Source organism: Ostrea edulis, chromosome 2 (genome assembly GCF_947568905.1).
Source record: "Ostrea edulis chromosome 2, xbOstEdul1.1, whole genome shotgun sequence".
NCBI classification, from domain to species: Eukaryota; Metazoa; Mollusca; class Bivalvia; order Ostreida; family Ostreidae; genus Ostrea; species Ostrea edulis.
Genome location: NC_079165.1, coordinates 57,457,210 through 57,462,893, shown reverse-complemented (window position 1 = coordinate 57,462,893; position 5,684 = coordinate 57,457,210). Strand labels below are relative to the sequence as shown.

The 5,684-nt window shown below is 35.3% G+C and overlaps 1 protein-coding gene across 9 annotated transcripts in view; it reads right to left on the bottom strand.

Annotated features, from left to right (window-relative positions):
* The window catches only part of LOC125681968 (uncharacterized), a 46,813-nt gene extending 41,421 nt beyond the window's left edge, over window positions 1-5,392 (bottom strand). For 2 of the 9 annotated variants that reach the window (XM_056154545.1, XM_056154551.1), the window contains exons 1-2: window positions 5,273-5,338; window positions 4,935-4,972 (exon numbers count right to left, since the gene is read on the bottom strand). The gene's annotated coding sequence lies outside the window, so the exon portion shown is untranslated. Of the gene's footprint in view, window positions 1-3,599; window positions 3,754-4,934; window positions 4,973-5,272 lie in introns of all 9 variants that reach the window. The other 7 variants (XM_048922270.2, XM_056154546.1, XM_056154549.1 and 4 more) reach the window with 6 other exon arrangements.
* Window positions 5,393-5,684: the final 292 nt, after the last annotated feature.

Below are 5,684 nucleotides of genomic sequence, written 5' to 3'. Positions count from 1 at the left end.
GGTTTGAAAACACAATGCTTTTCAGGTAAAAATTTGGCTCCATAACTTTCTCATCCTCCATATCCAGAATATAACACTCATTAAAATAGTAATTGCAGTACTTTCATTAAAATCCTTAAATTTTTATTGAGCAATGAAAATGCTCTCCCCATCAGAGGACAACATGTTGATTGACTCAGTACTATAGAGTGAGTGAATATAAATCATGCAGTACAAGATTCCTTACATGACACTCTCCAATAGTGAACAAAAGAAACAGACTTCTACGCAAGACTGGTTATATTGTCAGACAATTCAAAAATAGCTTTATTCATCATTAATACATTGTTGTGATGTCAGTTCTTTGTCTTGACAGTACTTTATTTTTCATACTGTACTGAACATAGTCCAGTATTATTAAGAGCAGGCCAATATTATGAGAAATACTGTTTTAGATAGAACAATGTTATAAGTAAGATACAAGACTCCAATGCATGGTCTACTGTGTCAGATACGGGACTGATGATCACTCACCACTACGCAGCTCGTGGCAGTCCAGTATCTGACATAATTAATAGCCCATCAGAGACTTGTATCCCTTACTTATCATTGTCAATGAGTTTACCTGAGCCTGTCCATTCTTAGAACAAACAAGAGGCCCACAGACCTTATCGGTCACCTGAATAGTGAAAAAGTATCACTACTTCCATGGGCTATGAAATCTAGAAAAAATTTCCTGTTATGAATATCTAAGCTAAATTCTAATGTTCAGCAACAGTTCAACAAGATGTGTTCTTAAAACTTCAATGCCTTCAAAAGTGCATACAATGATGAAAGGCTTTAAATAATAGGTGTATTAACATTAAAACATCAAAAGATATGACTAATTTGGACTCATCCTAAACTCATAACCCTGGGTTATGAAATTCATCATTTGTACATCCTTTTCTGCTATTCCAAGTATGCATTTAGATTTTATACAGTATCGGCAAAGTTACGTTTGGCCCCACCCTGGGGTCAGAACCCTTACTCTGGGGATCATCAAATTTACAATTTTGGTAAAAGACTACCTGCTCTATCCATTTAGTTTCAATTTAGTATCAATAGCAGTACAGAAGATGTTATTTAAGTGTTTTACATATAACCACTATACAGTGAAACTTCTCCAAACCGGCCCCTCAGAAAACCGGTTCTCCCTGAATATCGGCCGATTTTCAAAGTCCCAGCAGAAACCTTAACATTTCCTTACAAAGAAAGTCTCACAAAACCTGCCACCCCTGAAAACCAGACATAGGCCACTTTTTAAAGTACAGTTGTTAACAAACATTTGTAATTTACCTAGCTTATAATAAAATTTTGGCCAGAGGGGTGATTAAGACTTGCCAGGTGTGCAAAAATGACTGACCTACTGGCCAGGTGGGAAATTATCAACCAGAGGTGTGAAAAACACAAGTGGCCTCTATAAGTTCTATAGTTTATCTGTGCTGTCCAGGGTGTAAATTGGTGCTTGGCTAATCCAAGTGACCCTTTCAAATTTCTGTATGAAATGTTATAAACAGATATGCACATATTGAATGAATGCAATCAATACGCCATATTGTTGCACCATGGATATAAGCGGTAGTTAATAAACAACAAACCCATGACTGTTAATGATAATTTTCAATAGATAAATGATTTTAAGGGGGTTTCCATAGACTTAAAATTCCTAAGAAACATCAAAATTAAAATTATATATTTACTACTGTACTTTTCAAAAACGTCAAAACAAATTTGTTAACGATATAAGCAATGGACGTAAACAGAGTTTTTATAGGTAAGAGGAATTCCAATAACAGGCCTCTGTGTTTTCTTTATGTATCCTGTTATAAATTTTTAGCTAAAATTAGATGATTGCAGCAAGACTATTTCTATTAATAATTACCTGTAGGTTAGGACTGAAACAATTAATCGCGGTTCACTCGAACCGCGATTCACGGCATTCGGTTCAACATCTTCAAATTTTGATTCGGTTCATGTTTACATTTTTTTCCGGAAATAAAGAATTCAAAGCGGATTTGGTTTTTTTTACTTTACAATTTATTACAACAAAAATGGCAGACGCTAACTCAGGAATCGTGATTTAAAACCCTCCGGCAAATCTAAAGTCTCCTGTATGTAAGCATTTTGGTTTTAAAGAGAACGGAACTGCGGCATTATGTAGAATTTGTTTCACAGAAATAAATTACCAATTGTTCTTGGATATTTTATAGCATGTGATATGAGACCATATTCCGTTGTTGAAAACGATGGTTTTCTGGGAGGAAAATGAAATAAAAACATGAAAGTTGCATTTTTTAAATTGTTTATTAGAGTTTTTGACAACTATTGAATTGAATCGAAAATAATCGAATTGTGGCCTATGAATCAAAAATTGAACCGAACCGTGACATACCTGAATCGTTTCAGCCCTACTGTAGGTACAAGTGGACTAGTTTGATCTCCACTGATAATTGATCATAGATCCCCATATCAAAGAGAGCAGTACCTACTCTGTGTATTAATTGCAGCAATCAAATGGCTATGTGTTTGTTTTGTTTATTTTAAAAAACATAAGCCGAAATTCTACATAAATGCTGCTAGTCTACAGATTTCTATACATATATCAAATGCAGTTTTATTTAAACGGAATGTTTTCCATTATTTATGCATGTCAATGTAAAATGTTTATTCATGTTTAATTAGTTTTAGTGCTATAAATTGAAAATAAACATGTTAGTAAATTATTTTGTTTTATTTCCAATAGTGAAATAATAGTCCTTGAACACCATATTATATGGTTTGTGGTATGTCAATGAAATATCTAATAAAAATTGAGCTGAAATGTCTCTAAACGCTAAATTCTCGGTATACCGGCCACTCCTCTAAACCGGCCGTTTTTTTTTCGGTCCGACAGCTGGCCAGTTTATAGAAATTTCACTGTATATTCAAGTTTGGCCCCACCCTGGGGTCATGAAATTTACAATTTTGGTAGAGGCTTTCCTGCTCTACATCACTATGCATTTAGTTTTTCTTACATGAGTGCAGTTCTTGAGAGAAGATTTTTGAAAATTGGTCAGTTTTGGTCAGTTTTAGCCCCATCCCTAAGGCCCCAGGGGTGCCGGAATCCAGCAATTTACAATTTATGTTCCCCTTGTTCCAAATATGTCTCATACCAAATTTGAAAAGTATTGGAATAATATATAAATCAAAACAAAAACACCCAAGTTTTGCATTGATTTTCAGCTTCCTTCCCTCTTATGCAGTAACACTGATGTTACGAAATTCAGTTCTTCACTTCATATATTCAGATCACTCGCAGCTCATATGGTTATTGCCATCAGTTTATTCATGGTGTATTCTGTCCAGCATCATATTGTGTTAATCATTGGTATGAAACGCTAGCTTATATTCATAATACACGCTGATTACATGCGTGCCACATTTTATATTTTACAAATGTTTGGAATCGGGTTCCGTATTGATTCGGCCCGATCCCGAGCTCTAGAGCACATGGTCTGTCATTTATCACATTTTATCTTTGAATGTTCCCATGTCTATATTTATATCGAAGTATTACGATAGTACCTACTTGTACTTGCCATTTTATAAAGGTTACACTGCCATTTTACTTCAATATTAGCAGTTTTCCATTAGCTCTCTTGTCTGGATGCATTTTCCCCAGTTGTTTATACTGGCAGTGTCACAGGGCCGATTCTGGTCAACGATTGGTTAACTGAGGTCACCAAGGGGTACCTAAATGGTATAAATATAAGCCGATTCTAGTCGTCTGGACCCCACAACCCATTCAACCGAGATCGGACACTCACCTAAGCATTACTACAAGCAATTTATATATACAGCTCCCACAAAATAGGGAAAATGATGGACAAAAGGCAGAGCTGAGTGAGATGGGTAATTATATTTAATTAGTTATAATATTATTGAGTTGCAGACGAACCAATGTGGGAGACCCATAATATAGTGAGAGGCCCAAACATGGGAAACTCATTGGAAATTTTATCTATGGGAATTAAGATTTCATTATAAGTACATTAGAATTTTGGGATGTTTATAAAAGGGGAATTATATATATTTAGTCAAAGTACAAGTAGCTGGTATTTGGGTATTTTATAGCACAACATATTGTTGGGCATTACGGGAGTGACATTTCAGTGAATTGTGTGATTTTTAGGATAATAATGCACCATATTGTGCATAGTGTAAATAAATTTCATTGATTGAACTTTTTATCCCGACTTTATCATTCTTTTATGAAATATGGTTGACATACGAGAGTGGAAATCCCACGTTTGCCCGCTCTCTCTCTCAAGGGAGTGAAACGCAACACTGATATAAAATTTCTGAACTGTGTTGTCAACTTTATAGAAAAAATTAGCATTATGTTAAGTGTGTGTTGCACATAGTATTCAGCATGCATGGAATTTGCCATTATTTTCAATTAAAAACACCTATCTATGGTAATGTTTACTTTCTTGCTAATGAGGGATAATCACATTTTAATTAGCGAGAAGATCTCGCTATAAGGGAAGTGAACATTCCCAACCCAGCTGTTTAAATTAAGGACTGGTTCACAATTTTTGAAAAGAAAACAATTTTTAATTTTTGATGTTAAGCATTAAAAATATAACTCGTATTAATGTTGACAGTAAAAATTTTGACATTCTGAATGCAAGACTTTAGCCTTAACTCTGTGTTATGTAAAGAAAGACTCAAGCCTTTTCATGATTACAAACAAACCAGCGATCTTCATAAACAATAACAGTGAATCGATTGGATTAATTGGCACAATTAAGTAACATCTATTTTAGTCCATTGGACATGGTATGGGAATACAGGCAAATAACAAAGGATGAAAAAGACAAGCACAAAAATGCATTTGTAATCAGATATGGCATATTTGAGTTTTTAGTTACCTTTTGGTTTGTGCAAACCCAGCTACGTTCAGTCGTTTCTGTATGGGTAGCAATTAAACCAAAAGAAATGAATTTGGAATTGTATTTGTAGCCCTGATAATCACACCAGATTTAGATTGTTTTCAAATAAACTTAGTAGATCTATAACACATCTCAAACATACACATTTTGATTTAATTACTTTCTTAAGTTCCTACTTTCGGTTTGAGTCTTGGCATTTGTTTCATGAAAATTATTTCAATGACTTGCGACAGATATATTGTAAGTCAGAAGAAGAAAAAACCCAAAAACAATGAATGTCTAGAAAAAAGAAAAGAGCCCAAACTATCACCAATTACCTTTAAAATTCCATATACGCAGTACAACGTATTCGATTAATCAATGGCGTTTCTCCGTCATTCGCCAAACTAATCGTAACTACTCGGCCATTTCCGCGAAAGACAATGGCCGAGTTGTTCAATCGGAACATCACTCGGCCTATTCCGGAATAGGCGAGTGATATTCCGATTGCGAGTTGTTATGTCGCTGCAACTCTCGGGTCCTTACGGGAAACTCGGAAAATAATTTCTGCTAACCGGAAAAGTCCGAGGTGTGATTTTTGCAGGCCTCGGCTAATCTCGTTACCCCCCCCCCCCCATCTTGTCCCCCCCCCCCCTGTCCCCACCCCCCTCATCTTGAAGTGGTATGGTATAGCCAATAACACTGTAACTGAAGAATAACTGAAGAGTAACTTGGCAAAATTAATTGACA